This window comes from Corvus hawaiiensis, chromosome 3 (assembly GCF_020740725.1).
Source record: "Corvus hawaiiensis isolate bCorHaw1 chromosome 3, bCorHaw1.pri.cur, whole genome shotgun sequence".
Lineage (NCBI taxonomy): Eukaryota > Metazoa > Chordata > Aves > Passeriformes > Corvidae > Corvus > Corvus hawaiiensis.
The window spans coordinates 11,671,090-11,692,129 of NC_063215.1; the positions used below are offsets into that span (position 1 = coordinate 11,671,090).

Sequence of the window (21,040 nt, forward strand, 5' to 3'; positions counted from 1 at the left end):
ACTTAGGGCTGTGTGTCGCTGAATTGTCCATGGGAATAGTTGAGGTCTGTGGAACTGAACTACAAAGGTGCTGGATAAAAAAGGAAAAGTAACCATAAAAAGACACTTTCATTTTATAGCAGAGCTGCATTTGCAGACACAACTTCGAGGCTCTTGCCAAAGCAAATCAAGGAGGATTTCTCCAGATTGAGGGGGAATTGTTGGAGGTAACAGGCAAGTGCAAAGAGCCTGGACAGCCTTCACATGGCTGTGCCTTTCACAGCAGCTGCGATCCCAGGTGACAGGAGACAGCAGTGGGTGAAATATTTTTATTCTCAACCATGATACTAAGCAGGAACTGCACTGGCAGCTACCCTGGACTATTTAAATCAGTAGAATCTGGAAAGCTAGAAATATCAAACACTGCCTTCCTTGGCATTACCTCATGATTACTTCACTCATCACTGGAGAATGTGGAGGCAAAAAGGTTTAAGATAAAAATGGTTGTGCTCTCTAATGATTCCAGAGGCTGGGAATGACATAGTCTCTTTGGGGATGATATAATCTCTTTCATATTTATTATACTTCTGCAATAAAGCACACAAATTAAACTGATGCTAAGAAAGAACAAAAGTATGTCTGACAAATAGGAAAATAACTTCTTTATAATCAAACACCCTTTTCACCACTGAATTGCACCCACAGCTTTTTTAATTGCAAAAATGCCCCATATCTTTAGTATAGGAAAATAACCTCTACAGTGGGATTTAAATCAGCTTGCTTTAATGCTCTCAAATTTTGGTGTATGTACTAAGCTAGTAATTTAGACCAACAGAGACACAGTCATCTCCAGGTAGAGACTCAGCAAGTTCATTTAAGATACTTCTAGGATGGGATGAGTCATACTTTGGAGGTGCTGTTCTCTCTCCACTGATTCTCCAGACTATCATGCCTAATAATCACTGATCAAATAAGCTTTCCTGAATTTGTCTGATCCCTTTTTGGCCACATTTATATCTTGGTCTCCACAACATCCTGTGTAAACCAGTTTCATAATTTAATTAAACGTTATACAATAATTTCAATGGTGACCCTCTTTCTGGCACTGTGAGGAACAGTGACTATTTCTTATTCACCTGCTCCTCATCAGGCATGAAATAGCCAGACTCTGCCCAGCCTATGCGCCACATTTCTAAACAACTTTACTCCCTATTTCTAGGCTTTTTACAAATTTACTAATTCTTTATCATGCAAGTGACTATAATTACAGATGGAATGCTCCACACACTTATAAAACAGAATATGTTTCTACTGTCCTACTAGTCCCTAGATATTTTAACTGCTATTTGATATGAACTGGTAATTTCAGAGATCTATCATCATTAATTTCCATTTCCTCTCCCACTTTCTATTAGTTAGAGTATAGTCATCAATGTCCCACAGGCATTGCCTTCCTCTTATTGCCAGTAAATCCACCTGATATTTTATATTCCCGATATTCAGTATTACATAATCATGCTGCAGCAATTTATAGTCAGATTCAAATCCAATTGTTATGGGTAATCTCAAATCATACACAAACCTTCTCACTTCACTAATCAATTCCACAAATCATTTATGAATACTTTTCATTTTTTTTTCCCATTCTCCATCACGTGCAAAAAGGTATGATAACTGTTTTTAAGTCTATTACCTTTTACCATATTATGGGTATGTAAGTACTACAAATAACTTGGAAAATTCAAAACTAGACAGAAAATGCCTTAAACGTTGTTATCATTAAAGGCTAAAAACTTGATAAATATTTCATAGAGTCCCATATTTTAACAACTTAGGAAGAAGTGTTGCGATCATTTAGGGCAGAAAAAGTACGATTTCACACACAAATTCCTTATTAATCTCTGATATTTGTCATTGAACAAAAATACAATTTTTGGATAGGCACCTGGTCTTGATTCAAAGTTTGAAAGCAAGAGATAATCTACCAGGTTTGCAGTTGGATCAGGCCCTGCTTACATTAAATGCTGTGCTGGTAGAGCTGTTAATTCTCTCTGGTGTGACAACACAGGAGAAAAGTTAAAGGAAATTAAGGCTGCAGTTTAGGTAAAAGATAAACATCAGAATAAAAGATAACAGTAACAAAAAAATCCCCAAATCCCCAGAATCCAGCATCACAAAACAAAGTAATGTTAAAAATTATTGTGGCACTTTCCAGGAGTTTGGGACACCTACTAAATCAAATCAGAGGACATGATATAAGAAATATTCCCTGCCAGAAGGCAAAGAACTGTTTGAGGTGGTTATACTTGTAGAAGCGTTTGGGGTTTCTTTTCTTTTCCTTTCTTTCTTTTTTCTCCTGAACTACTTCCAAAAGACTTAGTATGAAAAGAACCTGTTACAGAATGCCCTCTGGAAGTGAACAAGGCTCCAAATGATGGGCTTCTGATAGCAATATTTTTCAATCTCCAAGGCAAAAGAGAGTACAGAACAAATGGTATTCAGGTATTCAGCTTTTTCATGGTGAAAAACAATCTTTATCTTTCCTGATCAGAGTAGCCCTGTTACTACGACCAAGCAAAGAGGGAGGAGAGTGGGTGTGTGTCAAGAAATAGATTCAAGAAAAGGGAACAAAAATCTCTTTTCTCACTTATAAAAATCTGACAAAAATCTGACAAAAATCTGAGATTCTTTTTTTTTTTTGGTGAGAAATGTGCGTATCTTGGAAAGGAAAAATGCAGACTTCAAGGCAAGTGGTATAAGGAGCCAGCTTTACAAAAACATGTAAGTGCTTCTATGGGTATGGACTACTGGCTAATGTAGGTACTGTTGTCTAATTGCCTTGGTTCATTTCTGTTCAAGTAAATCAAGGTGATATTCAGTGTAAATGTATCAAGCATCCCTCTGGCAGCTTGAGTGCTCTTCAGAACTCTCACCAGGTACCTAAATAGCTATGCAAATCTCATCTCAAGTATTTAGTTGCTGCATTCCCTGCTCAAAATGCAACTTAAACTCTGTCACCTTTACTTTCTAAGAATACAACACCAGCATACAAAGCAGGCCACATACTGAACTTCATAAGGCTGTGAATGCATGCCTTGTCTCATGTGGTACCACTTCTTAATATTCTGAAGGTCCCAATTTCTTGCACACTGCCACTGTGAACCTGTGAAAATTCAGGTTGGCATTTGATTCTTCATAAGAAAAGCCAGGACTGTGAATGATCCTGTATTATATCAGTGTTAGTCCTGGGTGACTGTGAGTGCCAAGCTGTGAGTGCACATTAACAGAGTAGGGTACGGCTCATAATATAAGTGTTGCTGAGAAACAACACCACATATAGAGATGTACACACACAATAAATATAGGTTAAGCTGGTTTTATTATGCAGACGTGCTTAGCATTAAGAATGTCTACACAGAATTACCATGGCTCTGCTGGGAGACAGACACTTAGGTAACAGCAAATCGATTGTAAATCTCAGGCCCATGTTGTCCCTCTTCTTTCTACCTTGTCCATCTTTACCCTGTACTTTTGGCTCCCTGGCTTGCCAAGCCAGTCCCACTAAATCTCTACCAGTTTCTCCTGACTCTTTCTCCCACTTCCCTTTCCTCCTTCCTTCCTATCTGGTTCTTACTCCCCACCCAATGCCAATTCTCATCACCCCTGGTGTTTTGTCTGTACCCTGTCTTTTCCTTATCTGACTTTTCATCAGCAAAAGCAACGAGAACAGTGATGTTCGTAGCATGCAAGGTGGATACACAATGGAAAAAAACCAGAGGTATGCTTGTTTAAACTACAGAGGAATTCATCTGGGCAACATCTTGTTGACATTTAAACAGTCTTGGCATCTCCAGGCACAAAGATAACACAGCCACTCCCAAAGAACAGAGAGGGATGCATGCCCAGGCTGCCAGCAGGGCTGTCAGCATCATTCAGAGAGGCAGAGGCTGAATGGGAGGCATGGCAGCAGGACACAGCATGTTTAAACGATGCTGAAAACTGTAAGATATTGGAGAGCATTTTATGCTAAAAAACAGATTGTAAAGCTAAGTGAATTATGCAGCTTATAATTATGTTGTGTAAAGCCTAAGAAACCCAAGACAGCCATGAAAGGAACACCATGATTGACAGGTGGGGGGCGCAGATGCAACAGGGAGGACAAGACTGATACAAATGTTGCCCTCACACTCGGGCAATCCCCAACTACCCCAAAGCCCCACAGACTGGTCAGAGGAGAAAACACTCAAGGAGAGAGCTGAGGTAGAGGTTTTTACTGGTTTTGGTTGTTTTTCCCGGAACAAATGCAGAAATGAACCTGACTGTTGCTGATGCCAGTCCACCCCTGACCAAAGGATGTAATGAAAACGGAAAATGCATTGAGGCCAGAGATGTCATGTCACTAGCATTTGTACTCTCTCTTTTAAAAGCTAGCTATACTTCTCAAAAAATCACTTTCAGAACATCTAGGAAAAACCTTTTTTAGTGTTAAGAGGAGCAATCAATTTATCAATTTATTCCTCTGCTCTGTTTGCCATATAGGTGTGGTTCCAAAAAAAAAAAAAAAAAAAAAAAAAGGGGAAAAAAATCTTAGATCTGACATGCATGGGAAAGTCCTGAGGAATAATTACCATCTTGAAGTTTCCATCAAATTAGTGCCTGCCTCCAAATAAAGCCATGTGACAATCAGCTTATTCTTCACTAATGTCACACTCCCACCCTATTCCAGTATCTGTGTTCCAACTTTCTTAGAAGCATTTTTTTCTTTAACTTGAAAAGAGTTACATTGATTTATGACTCCAAGAAGCTGGCCAGAATCCAGAAAACCAACCAAATGCCAGCCTTTAATTTAACCTGTTCCATCACGAAAATCAATTAAAGTGCTTTTTTAAATATTATTAATGATTACAGTAAATAAAAAAAAGTCACAATTTTTAAAACATTCATATGACCAGGAACAACAGAAAACTGAGCAACTGTACTATTAATTACAAACCATTTGAAATTACTGCAAAGAAAAACAAGAGAAGATTCTTCTCCTCTAACACAGCATCCATAAATCATACACAGAATAATAACAGGGAAGTTATTATAGTCAGTAGCAGGGAACTTGATTAATCCAGGTTATTTCTACCTGGGTGGTAGCCACTAGAAGCTGGATATCTAATCTAAACTAGTCATCAAGGCTCCAGTGTGCAATGGAGAGAAACAGGCACCCAATTCAGCAAGAGGTAATTCATTCCATGCTAAAAGTATATATAAAAGGTGGCTGGGATTAATTGCTCTCTGGAAATGCCTACTCTTTTTTGATTAAGAAAAAAAGTCAACACAATTAGTTTAGACTAAACATTTAACTCCTAGACAGCTAGAATGGCATGAAGAAGTATTCTACCCCCAGAGCTCAGACTGAGATGACTCTCCCAGTTCGGGGACAACTGCAGAGCCTTCAGCCAAACTGTGCTCCAAGCCTCATGACCCCAGCCTCAGCACTGCCTGCCTGGTGAAGCCCAGTAAGGAGGCAGTGGACCTTTGCTGAACTTTTGGGACAAAATACCTGCTCAGCATTACAGCAGCCCCTGCACAGACTATTCCCAAGGAACTCTTTCTGCCAATATAGACAGTTATCAACCAGTTTCAAACAGCAGATTAACTAACAAAAATGACAGAGTTTTATGTTCTCCGATTTCTCTGAACCATGTCATATATTCATTCCATTAATAAGCTTCTCTTAGATGAAAAATGGGGACTTTGTTAACCTAATTATTTTTAAAGGTCTTTTTGACAGGTTAATACCATTGCTGACGACACTTCCATGGGGAATGACTTAATATCAACTGGTTCCAGTCCTTGGTAATTAATTTACAGGAAAGAATACAACCATTTCTACAGTAATTTATTTCTATAATTCTATAAAATAGTTTTGTACTAATGCATCAGTAAAAGTTAACTATAGAAAACACTATCTATCTGGTGTTGCATAAAGAATTAGTTGTAGCATCCTCACTGCATCTACAATGTGTAGTTTGGAGCACTGAGAGATAGGTAAGTATCCTGAAAGTCCTACTTCTCCAAACAGCACAGGTCATTTTGACATTTTTTAAGAGGACTAACTTACTAGGCATCTGAGCACAGTGTAAATTAAATAAATGGGTTGAAGCACATCCAGTCACAGCCAAGGGTCCCAGTTCAGATACCGTGTACCTCTACTTCCAGGTTTTGCGACGTTTCTCTAGATTCTTGTTTTTCTTAAAGAATTGTCCTCTGAATATAGAACTGGCATACAACCATCGCTAACTTCAGCCTTACTTAAGCTTCTTTGATTTGCTTTCAACCATGACATATACTCACTTTGTCCTTGCTTTTGTTCTCTAAAGCAGTTTATAAAACTTGTAAAAAAAGGAGTGCTTTGTATCATATGGAAAATAACTGTGCTGTAAGGAACAATACCAAGGCTGAAAAGCCTAAAATTAGACCTGTAAGCTTTGCTTTCATTGGCAGCGGTGTGTGAACATTCATATTGTCCCAATCCCACATTCTACCTCTTTTATTCTTGCTAAACATTCTACATTCTGAAAAACACTGAAGTTTAAAATTAGCAAACCTGTCTGATTCAAGGGTACACTGACCTTGGTGATGGGCTATTTTGATCACCTTTAGTCCTTAAGAGTGAATTACAAGATCAGCTATTTTCAAAAGAAGCAAAGAAAAAGCATTTGCAGAACAAAAAGCTGAACATCTCTGAAATGGTGCCTGGAATAATACTGTAATTTCTAGCTTGCTTTTTTTTTTTTTCCCCCCACTCCTATGGAAACTCAAAAGCAAATCTAATAGCTGTATTTTTGCTGAAAGCAAGCTAGTGAGGAGATATGCACTGTATAAAGCTCCTGGTGCTGGGCAATGTGGGACTAACAGGGATAATTTAGTCCTAACAGGTTAGCATCTATGAGATACCCATTCCCTTCTCAGCTATGCTCATTCAGTTCCTACTGTAGTCAACAGGGGGATAAATAAGAGCAAAATGTATTCAAAAGGTCAAACTTCAAGGATTTTCAAGAAAGCCACAGAGAGGCTAAAGTGAAACCTATGAAACGATGCTTGCTATTGCCTTAAGTATAATTCAAGCAGTTGCTAGTATTGTGTTTATTTTGAGTGTCTCCTTGAGGAATTTCAGGATAAAATATGAGATTGGCAGTCAGCCTGAAGGGGGTATAGTCAGAGCAGCCCAATTTCAACAGACTATCAAGATGAACTGTGGGGAGCTATTTTACAGGTTTATGGCTATAGCTCACTCTGAAGCACAGTGTTATTAATATTTGTAGAGCACTATGATATAAATAGCAACACTACATCCACCACCTAGATACCTGTGGTATGCTCTGACAGAGCACTTTTTAGATAACCAAATACCATTAAATGTGCCACAAATGCTACACGTGAGATAGGATATTAGATACAGATGTAATGCAACAGTTATTTTTGCACCAAAAATGCTGATGTGGATCTCTAATGCAGGAGACTTAGGCACTAACTCCGGGGTGATTTTCTGTCAGAAACTAGAATTAATTCTAACATTGTTACAGCGCAAGGAGCCAAATAGTTTATTGGAGTTAGGACCAGTGGAAGCCTAGATAAAGCCTGGTCCTGAACTGTATTCAGTGTTTCCCACTGAAAAATCTGTGGCCATAAAAAGTAATGTTTTCAAAGACGAAGAGCAGCTGGAGAATACTATTTACTTCATCACACTGATGTTGTCAGTATTTCCTAATGTTTCCTATACCCTGGAAACAGCGTAGGCTGTCCATCAAGCTTCACTTACCAGCAGCCAGCTCCATGGGTCACACGGTGGCATTTCAGACAAAGCTGAGCTTTTGGAAAAAGAACGGAGGCTGATTGCGCCACTGAGACAAAATGGAGATGTTAACCACCAATTAACCACCAATTGCCTCAGGAGCAGCAAGGAAACCCTGAGAAAGGTAAATACACCTTTCTCAGGATCGGGGAGTTTTGTCCTAGTTCCAGCCTCAGGATGAGGTAATTTCTTCCTGGGACAGCCCTTCTTTTGTGCCTAATAAAGCCAGGTAATTGCATCCTGGATTTTGTGGGTAGGAACATGATGTGCAGCAAGACCATTTATGGAGCTGTGGTTTCAGTCTCATGCTTAGCTTTCTATTCTTACATATAGAGAACTACTTTTACTGCCTTGGTAACTGGCATTTTTCAAGTTTCTGTAATTCTGTAATTCCCCCCAACATCAAATGATTCAATCATTATGAACATGCCTATACTTGAACAATAGTTCAAATTAAAATCGGTAGTGGATATGAATTACAAAAGGCATTCCTGAGAAATTCAAGGTGATAACTTTCTCATTCCTTCCTTATTCTTCAGAAAAGCATCTTGTTAATACAGTTATGTTTCCAGTTAATTCCCTCGACTAAGAGTACTTATACATAGAACTATTTTGGAATAGCATTTCCCAAAGAACATCAGGAACAGAAGAACTTCTCTTTGCTATTTACTTTACTACAAAAATGGGGGCTCTCATTTTTCATGGAATCATATAATTTGGCTTGGAAAGGACCTTAAAGATTATCCAGTTCCCACCCCTGCCACAGGCAGGGACAACCTTCACTAGATCAGGTTGCTCAAAGCCCCATCCAGATTGGCCTTGAACATTTCCTGGGAGGCGGCATCTACAACTTCTCTGGGCAACACGTTACATCTTCTTACCATGCTCACAGTGAAAAATTTCTTGCTAATATCTAATCTAAATCTGCCCTCCTTCAGTTTAAAGTATTACCCTTTGTCCTATCACCCCATGCCTTGTAAAAACTTCCTTCTCCAGCTTTACCCCTTTTGGTACTGGAAGGCTGCTATAAGGTCTCCCTTATAGAAGGTATAAGATACATGGACCTAGATTCTAACAGTAATAAAATTCATATTATTTATTAATTCTTATAATGGATAACCAGTAGCAGAATTCTTTACTGTGAGGGTCGTGAAGCACTGAAACAGGTTGCTCAGAGAAGTTGTGGATGTCCCATCCCTAGAAGAATTCAAGACCAGGCTGCATGGGACTTTGAGAAACCTGGTCTAGTGGAAAAGTCTGCTCCACTCCAAACCATTCCACACTGGAAGGAGAATTTCCACATAAAAATAATGAAAAGAGTTAAAGATTCTGCAGTGAGCTGTAGAATCCTTTAAATAATATTTAAATTAAATTAAATTAAATTAAATCTACTTTAAAAGAATCCCCACAGATCCCTAAATCCCCGCACAAGCTATGCACACTGGTGCTGAATACTTCATAAACTTATATACTCCATACTATACCATATGGAAGTTCAGCACAGATGTAGGAGGTAGATTTGCAAATTCCTTCATGAATAGAGTAGGTAAATGTACATTAGGCTCTCCCAGAGCCAACTTACAGAGCAGAGGTAATGGCACAATAGCCTGTGTATGACTCAGAGGAGCACAAAACTTTCCCTCCAAGGTTCACAAAGACCTTGGGGAAATGCAAGGTTAAATTTGTGACCTGGGCATAATTTGTGACCGATGTGGGTTGTTTACATCTTAGAAAAAAATGGGTCATCATTCAACCTGTCTGTGCTGTCTTCAAGTTTCCATTCTCTTGGAGTATCTTCATGGCAGGTGCCAGTTGTCACTAAATGGTGGGTGCTGAGGTGAGCTGTGCACTGGATTTTGGGACTGCCCCAGCTCCTGGGCTTGTCCCCAGGACAGCCCTCTCCTGCCTGCCCAAGGCAGACACCTGATGCTGGCTGGCTGTGCCCACACCAGATGCAGAAACAGGACCTCAGCAGCATCCTCTGTGCTTCACTCCACACCACCTACTCCCCAGCCAAGAAAATATTTATTCCAGTCGAAAGCAGTCTAGACATAAGGTAATATATGCAATGCAGATGCACAGGAGATTATACCTGACACAAAACTAGAAGAAACCATCTGATAAGAGAAAAAATTGAGACAGGTTGGGTAAGCTTCATGCTAGTGAATATATTCCTATCATAATCTTTTTTAAAAGCTACTTCATCTGCTCACCATAGGAAGGGCTGCTTGCCACTTCCCACCAGCCGTACTCTGCCTCTCCACTACTTGCAGCTTGTTTTGATTTTGGCTGAGTGGAAGATAGATATGGAAAATCCTTGCAGGAATGGCAGAGTGCAGGGAGCAGCCTTGCCTACTAATCGATGTAAGCTGCCTGGGAAGAGAGGCAGGATGATCATTTCCTCCCTGCTTGTTCATCTGCTCCCCTGGGAACAAGTTATACTGCAGTGACACATTAAGGCATGTGCTGTCAAAGTGCTTCTGGCAGAAAAAATAAGTGAAGTATCAAGTGACTGAGCCCTTTCAGCTAGCCATGGGATGCAGGGCTGCTCCAGCCAAAGCAAAGTCCCACCACAGCTGAAGCATACATTTAAATTTTTCATTTAGAGTGATAAGAAGTCCCATTGAACAGTCTGAAGGTACAGGAGCAGAATAAAACTGGCAAGTTAGTTTGTTGAAAAATAACCAGAATTTTCAGTTCTACTTCTAGACTACACACCTAGGGTGGAAAATTTGCTGTACGAGCTCCTGAGTCTTGATGTGCTGAAAAAAAATTGTACAACCAACTCTTACACATGGCAGATTTTCTTCTCTTGTCTTCCATAATGTGGACTTGGCTGACAGCACTTACTAACAACTTGATGGAGCCTGATGGAGTTGAATTGGCTTATATCCAGCATGACTGGTGCTCAGATGATTCCATTTTTAAATATTTTGCCATAATCATAAATGGGAAGTAATGATCACCTACAGTTGACCAAAGAAATAAGGGATTTTTCAAAGGAAAAACAGGAAGCACACAGCTTATGGACCATTCCACACAAAATACATACCTTTTATTTTCTTCTGCTCTAGTACTTCTAAAAACACTATTTTTACCAGGTCTTGGTCTTTACATTGTCACACCCATGCCCCTCTGAAACAAGCAAGAGCAGGTAACAGCCACTCCTGCCAACGCTTACTGCAGCGACAAATCTCAGGCACAGCCCGTGGATTAGCAGAATGGAACCGGTTATGCCTGTTCTCTGCACTGGACTGAGAAATCTTCACATTTCTGTTCATTCATACTCAAAGTGATTTCCAGGTAATGCTTCACATGTCCAAGGGGAAAAGCTACAAAGCCTGTCTAAAATGGAATTTGGCTGTACATTATAGGAGAGCTTTGCCATTTAGTATGGTGCAAAGCACAGGGGTCAGTCTCATGCCTCTTTCTAAAGGATAACTTCAAATCCAAATGAGAAACTGGTCGGACTTTTTGTTCATACTACTTTGACAACCCTGTGTGCATGTGCAATGAGCATGCTGACACCTGCATTTTTTAATGCAAAAACCTAAAAAGGAAAAATATTTCAAGGACTATGACTAAACTAATAATTAAAACTGACATAAGAACTGTATGTAAATACATACAAATGTATGTAAATACAATAATACAATATAATTAATCCAATGTAATTAAAACCCAGAGATAATGGAGAGGTGCACCTCCTCACTATCTACTTAATGAGCCCAGTCCATGCTCTGCAGTTCATTCCTCATCAGCTTTAGTCCAAGTGGATCATCATTATCACACCACCACCCAACAGATCTCACCAGCAAAAGCATGGGAAACTGGGAGACATGTAAATACCTTCTTATTTCCACTTTATAAATATTCCAAAGTTAAACTGGTGCTGATACTAAAGATTTAAGTTATACATATTTATTACTTTTATTACCTATTATTAATGATTTAATACTGTTGTTAAATTTTTATTTCATCAACAACACACAATCACTTTCTCCTGTAAGAATTTATAAGGTTTGCCAATATTGTTAAACTGCAATGTTTAACTTCCTACCAAGTACCTCAGAGAGCCAAGAGGAAAGACAAGCCTCAGGAACAGGTCACAGGCAGACAACAATCACAGCTCTGTATTGCTCCCATTGCACCATGGGATGATTACACACTGATTTTAATCTGACACCATCCAGTTCTGCTGCCAAAAAAGGTTACACTCTCCAAAGAGCCACATTCATTTTTGGAAAGAACTCCTTGCCTAATGTCTTATGTATATCCCGGGATTTGTGTGGCCACGTGCAAGGTAGATAAGAAAAAACTGGTCTTGCCTCTTCACCCAGAAAAAGAAAAAAGGGTCATTTGTGTGAGGTAAACCACAAAAAAAAAAAAAAATAGGAAGGGTAATAGGAAAGTGAGGCAGCAGCGAAAACTTCCCTTTCTAGCAGATGTGACCATAGAGCCCTGCCAGGAAAGGCTGGGTAGGGCTGGATGGCGAGCTCAGCTCAAGATGGTCCCATGGTCCCCTTCCTGCTGCCAGGACTGTAGATCACCTGGTGCTGGGGCAATCAGACATCATATTTCACTCAAGGTAGACCAGTGCCACACCAGAAGTCCAATGAGACACTGCTTTCATCCAAATTTCTAGTCCTGCATCTTCATTCTTTCAAAACCCCAGATGTGGTCACTCTCCCAGCAAGCCTTGAACTTCTTGTCTCTCTGACCGAAGACAATCATCAATATGGGAATGATATCAGAAGTCTATGGACAAGTCTTTTGAGGCAGAGACTGGTGTTAACCAATGTCTGGCACTGAAATACTTGATGGTGAAAAATGTACACATTTGTGAAATATTTTTTACTTTGGCTTGTAACTACAAAGTTTGTGAGGCTTTGTACAACAACTTTCAATTTATCTGTGCTAACTGAGCTCCTCCCATGATAGGAACTTCATTTGTAGCACTGTGGTCAAGCACATGGGTAAAAAAGGGTCTACAGTTCTCTGAGAATAAGGGTTTGGGATTCCATCCTCTGCTTTGCCATCAACTCTCTAAAAGCTCTTGGACAAGGTATGTTTCTGCCTTCTGCATCATCATGTAATACTAAGTGAATGAAATAATCTTAAATTCTATAAATCTGCCAGTACTGTAGTTGTCAGATCCCATTCAAAACTGACATCAGCAGTGAAAAATTACATGGCACATAAATACAAATGCAAAACAATGAGCAACTTACCACATAAATACTTCAAAATCAGCTCTCCAAACAGGTTTTTACTTCAGAAAAGCAGAATTTTTAAGAGCAGCTGTTCAGTCATAAGATCAATGAATCATATGATGAAAGAACATATAAAGTCTTATGCAAATACTTCACATTTTATTTTTGAATCCTTCTCCCCACTTAGTTTCATGTCACAAATGCCTTCGGATGAGCAAATTCCCCTGCACCCACACAGAGCTCACTGCCAGAGAGAGCCTGCAATTGGGGGTGTTTCTGTGGTCATTTTTAGGACTTGTAAGTGACTTAAAATCATCTCAATTCTCTTCCCCCTTCTCCAACAGTTACATCTACCACCCATCTGACACACAATGTAAGTTATCTCAGCTCAGGTGGTCACTGGCAGCTCAGTAGGGGCTTCCTCTGAGCACCTAACTCAGATGCTGCTGCCCTAGTACAGTTCTGATACAGCTTGTCTGTCATTGCATCTGAAGAAGCAGTTCAGAGAAAAGTGGCAAGAATCAGATGGATTTATCGTTAAATTTAATATTTCCTGCAAATTCAAATTTTCCCTGCAAAGTTTTCTCACAACACCTAAAAAAAATCACAAAAAGTGGTGAATCTGTTAGTACTTTTCATATTAATCACCCTTTTTGTGAGACTCCACTCCTCATTCTTTCCTAGATGTTGACACCTTTGCCTTCTGCTATCTTCAAGTGTTATCCTACTCCTTTTCCTCGCTCCCCTCTTCCTGATTAATCTCCCTAGCACTGAAATCCTCACAGATCTGATCTTGCCTGCATTTGACATGATTCATGATCACACCTTCTCCTTTTCCCTGAGTCTCATCTTCCTTAGACTATGAGCTTACTAAACACTAACACCTACATTTCTAGTCAACTCTGCGTGTTCAAAGCAACAGATTTCCCCATGTATTTAAATCTAGTCACTCACAGACGTGTTTTGGTGGTTCAGTATGTACTTTGTACTATTCAAATCCATTCCTTGATTCAATTTTTTCCAGTAGGGATCACAGTGATCAGCTCACAGAATGAGTCCTTACATTTGTATGGCCTTGGACTTTGGTCCAGCTACTTCAGGATGGGATTGATCCAGAAATCGCCATTTCACATTTAACTCAATGGGAATTTTTAATAATGACCATCAAGCCATCCTTCCATGTGTTCCTAAAGATTTCCTGATGTCAGTGTTTGTCAACAGCTCTGCTAATGCCACTGATGCCTTTTCCTGGTCTTAAAATTGAGAGTCAAACATGGTTAGAAGGGGAAAAAGGATTTTACCTTGGTATTTATTTTAAGGATCCTTAGGTGCACTACATCCAGGTCGAATGCACCTTAATGCACACCACAATGCACACCCACAATACATCTGGTCTAACATTATAGGTCTTACTACTTAGCATATCTATCAAAGATTCCCCAATGAGAGGCTTGAATGAGTCCCCCCCCTCCCCAAGGAACCTTCCCCTGGACGGTTCTATCTTGGTTTACAGAATGTGTTCTGGAGAGGACTTTGGGGTCTGGGGCACACTGATCCCTACCTACGAAGTTCTAAAATGTTTAGTCTCCTAGCTGAACAAACAAGTCCAAGAATGTAGGCAAAAAGCACTAAGAATACAGAAGTTCTAAAAAGGTGTAACAGGAGTATAAAAGAAAAGGCAAAAAATCATCATGGCATCACCACTGCCCACTGATGGCACACATTTCACTGTACAACCACGTCTAACCACTTTTACTGTAATTCAATTTTTGAAGCATGGCAAGCTAGCATAGCACAATTGTCAGACAGTGACTTTGCTCCTATAAGCTGAATGAATTTGATAGCTTTTGTTTGTTTCTTTCTCACAGATTCATTGTTTATGCAAGAGTACCTCATTAGTCAAGTGTCCAGAGCAATACCACTAACTCTGTTCCTTCAGAACAAACAAAAAATGCTAATTTCTGCAGTCTTCTTGAAGGTATTTTCAAAGGAAAACAGAAGTACAAGACTGAAATGGCTGCAAGCTGCTGTGTAGGTCTTTGTAGAATTGAGAACCTTGTAAGTTACTGAGTGACAAAATGCAGAGTTGCAAAAATAAGGGAATATGTTAGTTGTCTCACATAGCTTCAGATGTTGATGACCTTCTGAATGTATCAATGCTGTCAACAGTAAATGGTGGGGTTTACTGGGCAATACAAGAATTACGATCTCCAGCTATCTCTGTTATATATAACACCAGAACAACCTTAAACATTTCATGAACTCTTTCTTTTATCTGGAGATGAGCTGACATTGATATATTGTTATTGGTTTTCACTAATACACTCCTGTTGGCAACAGGGAGATGTTAGCAGCTGAAATGAGTCACATATTGCAAGACCTTGCAATTTATATGGAAGAAAGAGCAATTTTAAAAATATCTCTGTCTCCTCCTCAGCCGACTGTGCAATGCAAGACACCCACTAAAACTCAAGTCATAGTCAGACAGTTATTTTGCATATATTTGAAGCACACAAAGTTCCAGGGTTATTTTTTTATTTAAATTGACTAGCTGCATTTCACCAACAGTAAAACAGCATTACAAAGTAATGATAGGACTGTTTGACACTGAAATAAAAATTACTCTTGAATTTTACATTTACCATGGATTTCTCATGCAACAATTCAGAACCTTGTTACATTGCTTTCATTTATTTATAGTTGCACATTATTAAAAAATCTACAGTTGGTTACAAATATTTGAAGGAGGTAATAATCTAAAATAATGTATCTCACGAACAATAGAAGTAACTTACCAACAGTTCTCTAGCTCATTTTCATCTAAAGAAAGCAAACTGCTTTGTAACTGAAGGACTTGCACTGATAGATTTTGTTAAGCAAATTGACAACGTAGATGTTATGGCATTAGATGACCGGTATATACAATAGAACTATTTACAGCACTGTGCAGGAATAAAAACCACAGAGCATGTTTTGCTAAATTATTGTAACATTTTCAGTCTCCTATATTGAATCTTCCTACCCCAACATTCCACAACCCAGGAAAAAAACAAAAAAAAAAAGAAAAAGAAATACATTAGCTGTGTTTCTACTCTGCAGATTCACAAGAACATCTTGGGTCTTGCAATACGATACAGCGTTAAGGCACTGAAGGGAGCAACTCAACCAAAAAAGCAGACAGACACACAGAAAGAACACAGCTGTACTCAACATCTGTTTACATTGTGCTGTGACTTCTTATAGACTTCTTTTTGAAAATACCAGACACCTGGTACATATCTAGAGATATCCAGATACAAACCCAGCTGTTCAGGACATATTCTAGGATGTATCTACACTACAGCCCAACAGCTGGAGAACAGTGTGTGCTTCAGCCAGCTTCCAACTCTCTGGCTTTGTCACTGTGAACAGCCCCACTGGGCAGAAGCAGAACGTGTATGAATGTATCCTAATTAGCTCTGCAGGAGGCAAACCCAGTGGCTGCTATCAGACATGGATTGGCTCAAAGTCCCTCTATGAAATCCCTGTACGTGCACCTCATCTTTTTGCACAGGTTGTAGGTACAGTATATATCTTGTATGTTGTTAGAATTTTAATTAAAGTATTTACCCTTATAGCACTGTACATACAGCTGTACTTTCTAGAACACATACAAAGGCCAGATCCTTGTTTTATAAAGCTCACAGTTTAAAAAACAAAACAAAACCACAGCTAAAATGCAAGATGAAGGAGGCATCCACCATGGTTAAACACACATAGCCAGTATCATCAGGGAGAGGGAGGCTCTCAGGCAACAGGAGACCTCTGGAGAAGAATCAAAGACAGGAAGCAGAGCCAGAGAGGGAAGAAAAAAGGGATCAGTAAAAGCTACGGATAAGACATGAGGCAGTTAGTACCTGTTGACACTTCAGGATTACATTCTCATATAACAGAGTGGGAAGCCTGACTGAGTAATGTTCACCTCTTAAACCACGTAGAAAAAAGTGTTACTTACTGATCTGTGTTCCAGTAGCACCTCTTTGTGGCAGACACTTGAGAAAAATGTAAAAACATCATAGCCCCTTCCAACCATCCTATTTTCCGAAACAGGAATTAAAATGAGCAAACAATAGCCATTGAACTAAATAGCTAAGAACTCACCCAGTGTGGGGGACAACTCTTGCAAACAAAACCTATTTATGAAGAATGATCAAGGCTACTTTGTGGTCTTCTTACCATAACTGAGGAGGAAAATGGAGTCTTAGAAGCTACTTCTGTTAAGTACTTCAGCATTTCAATAATACTGGTGTATTGTTAGGATTTCACAGACAGAAGGAGGCAAGAATATTTATGCATATGGAAAAAACAGTTTGTGATTATTTGACTCTTTATTTAACGATGCATGATATAAAGTTTTAACAATGTTAAACACGTAACATACTGATTTCATACTATTCTTCTAAATTTTCTCCTTCTGCATGGATGGCAGGGACCAGATTCCAAGTCCATTGGAGCTCTTTGTAGAGCATTGTTCAACCTTACTTGTGGTTGACGAGACATATCCAAGCCAGATTAAAACAACAAACAAAAAACCCCCAACACGACAACAAAGGCCCAATCAAAAAAAAAAAAAAAAGAAAATAAAAGAGGCAGAAAATACAAGGTCAAACTTTGCTGGACATTTGAAGATGCAGTTCTTTTGTATAAGTCAGTCTGGTTTTCAAAAATCATTAGTATCATCACATGTTTCATGCATCAAACTAAAATCCCTTTTCAGGCTATCAAACTTCCAAACAGAAAGCCTTCTATGCCATTCAAAACATGAATTTCAAGAACGTTCATTAATGTTGGTATTCATTTGAATGATTTAAAAAAATGTATACTTGAAAGGAAAAATAACTGCTTAAAAAATACAGTATATATTCTGGTGTAATGAAAGAACATCGACTATAGTGAAATTTACTGGATATGTGCTGGATGTTAATACTTGCACAAATAACTTTTTGCAGCATTATTCATTATATAAGCTGATTTTATTTTCAGTGCTAAAAACTTGTTAAAAGTTCACTTTCACTAACTTTAGAAAATCTTAACTTTTTCCTCTACATGTACCAACTTCTACTAAAAAACAAAAGCATTTTAATTCTAACTACTAACTAATGTCTCAGATTTCATTCTCTAAGAGTCTTTAGTTACTTTGTATTTCTAAATATAGCAGATAAGAGTACAGAGAAATATGCTGTATTGTAAGAGCTTTTATAAACAAGATTTTCTAATTTTAGACTACTCCATTCTGAATAAAGTCTAATTAAATCACATATACTCTCAAATGTAGTCCACAAAAAGGATCATATTCACGTCTCCTCACTATTTGATTCCATCTTACAGTGAATGATTTAATATCTACTTTTGAGTAAAAATGTTTTATATGAAGTAGAACACTAAACTTTAATTTAAAAAAATCAGTGATATATTATCTTTGTGAAATTATTTTTAGATATTAAAATCTAGTCATAGGTACTCTACACACACCTGGCTGAACAGTTGATCTAGTTAAGATTTTTTTTTTCAACTACTTTGGGGATTGATTGGTTCAAGAACTTGTAGTGAAGTCCAGAACCAAGACATTTTAAGACCAAGGATAACTAACTACTAAAAAGCACAGAGAGAACAGAGCTACATTTTCCATTCTCCATGGTCTTTAAATCAAGACTGATTTTCTTTTCCCCTCCAAAATTTGTATGTGTTTCGTGAACAGGAGAGTAGAGGCATCGCTGAGTCAAACGCTATGGCCTCTACTAGACATGATTAAAATGTTCATTAATCTCCCTTGCAGATTTAAACATTTATGAATCTAAGGGCTTTCATCTCTAACATACAACTTTCTATTTATCTAGAAGTTAAAACTAATAAAAGTAATTTTCATCAAAAATTTTAAAGCCTTATATTTATTAGTCTAAAAACTCTATAAATTACTGTCACAACTTCTTTTCTTCCTGAGTATACATTTTGACTCGTACAGTCAAAGTCTGAACAACCAAAGTAATCCCATTGGTTATTATATTGGTCAATTTGACTCATTAGGAGTTAAAACAAAACTATGCTATTTTTTATGCCTAAGTACTGTATGAAAATACCTTGACAGGACCAAAAAAAAATTTCAACACCACTTGTAAGTCTTACCATTATGGATGTCAGTTTTGAAATCTTTTCATAAATGAACTTCAAGAAAGTCTAAGTTAGTGAACAAGAAATAAGAAAAATTATTTTTTCTGGTATTAAATAGTGCTGCATAAAAACAATGATGCTTCTCTGAAATCATCAATTATTTAAAATTAAAACTACTTTAAGCCAAAAGTGATTAAAGGTCATTTTAACAAAAAAGTTTAGTATCTCATATATACATTAGTGTAAAAGCTGTAAGAATCACCATTACATCTTTTTTCCTGCACATCAATTCAGACATTTTTAATGTGGATTGTATAGACAGTCTTCCTCAAATGGTTTTGTGATGATAAAGAATTTAAAATTCTTTATTTTCCTATTAACAAATTATTTTATTATAATTATCTTAAAAGATTCACTTGGTAATCTCAAATTATCACTTCTCATTACTTCAAAGCTTGTAGGTTGTTGACAAACTCATAGCAAACTCCTGCTTTTTCAGAAGAGTGAAACCGAGAAAGTTATAATACATTCCATTACATTTTTACAGTCTGGGATTGAAAATAAGACTTCATGGGGTTTATTTCAGGGAGAAAATCTTCAATAGTATCTGTAATGCTTATTCCTTTGTCCTTGATATCATAATTTTAGAACACATCATGCTTAGTCCAACAAAAGTGCAGTTGTCCTTTCACTCCCAAGGAGCACTATTTATTTCAATTAGCTGTGGTTTTACAAGTTATTTTACAGAACATATTCTGTTCCTTATTTTCCTCAGGGGAATAATCACAAAGAAAAACAGCTTGATATTTTTATAAACACATCAGTGAATTTGTCTATCAAGTGATTTTTATCTTTTTCTCCTTCAACTGTCTCCTTGAAACTACTTACTTTTTTCAACTTTCATCTATGAGACCATTTCTAATAATCTGCCCTAATTTCCTACATGTGTATTATTGTCCTTTGAGTCACATTCACATCCAAATGTGGAAAAGCTCTTGAAAGCAGAGACCCTGTGGATAACATCCACATAGTTAAAAAAGAAAGAACACATATATATTCTTCACACTTTATAACTTAAAAAGCAATATGGATTTGCAGCACTACCCCGAGATTTTGTATTCCATGAAAAAGTATCCTTTTATCATCTGTTTAGTTTCCTTTGAAAAGGTGTATAGCTATTACTCTCAGACCAATAGCATAAAATTCAAAAGATAAGATTCTCTCTCTATGAATAAAGACAAGTAGCTGGAGCTGAGGTAAGAAAGCGCCGCCCTGTGATGGGAGCCCATGTGGATCCTTACATCTTCCAGCACAGCAAACGCTCACAGCCTTCCCTGTTGGTCCTGCATTCCTGTACCACACAGTGCTTTCAGCAGTGCCATGGAGAGAAGATATGGAGCAAACCATGGTCTTTCCCAAGAAAGAAATAAACCGCAAAGAAGATAATTGGTAAGGCCGAAGACACACACAAAAACACGGAACAAAACTACACTCCGAAGGAAGAAAAAATATCCCAAACATGTAGAGAACGGCAAAAGGTGTGCAAATGCAGGTAATAGTGACCCAAAAGAAAATGGAGACAGATGAAATGGTCTAGGCTCATTACAGAGTAGTCTGAATCAAAATTAGGCATGAGAAATAACACAGGAAGATCACACAGTTGCTTTTCTCTATTAATATAAGACAAAATTAAAGGAAAACAAAGAATCCATGGGCAATCAAACCCACCTAGAAACAAGCTTCTTTACAGACCACTCCAATGAGTATTTAGCCCCAAAGCACACTGTTAAACAATACGTATTGAAAACAAAAGGAGGAAGACCGGTGCTGACAATGTTTAACATCACAGACAAGG

The 21,040-nt window shown here is 38.1% G+C and overlaps 1 protein-coding gene across 2 annotated transcripts in view; it reads right to left on the reverse strand.

Annotated features, from left to right (window-relative positions):
• VSNL1 (visinin like 1) overlaps nt 1-21,040 on the reverse strand; it is an 86,834-nt gene that overhangs the window by 61,884 nt on the left and 3,910 nt on the right. The gene's annotated exons all lie outside the window — the stretch shown is intronic.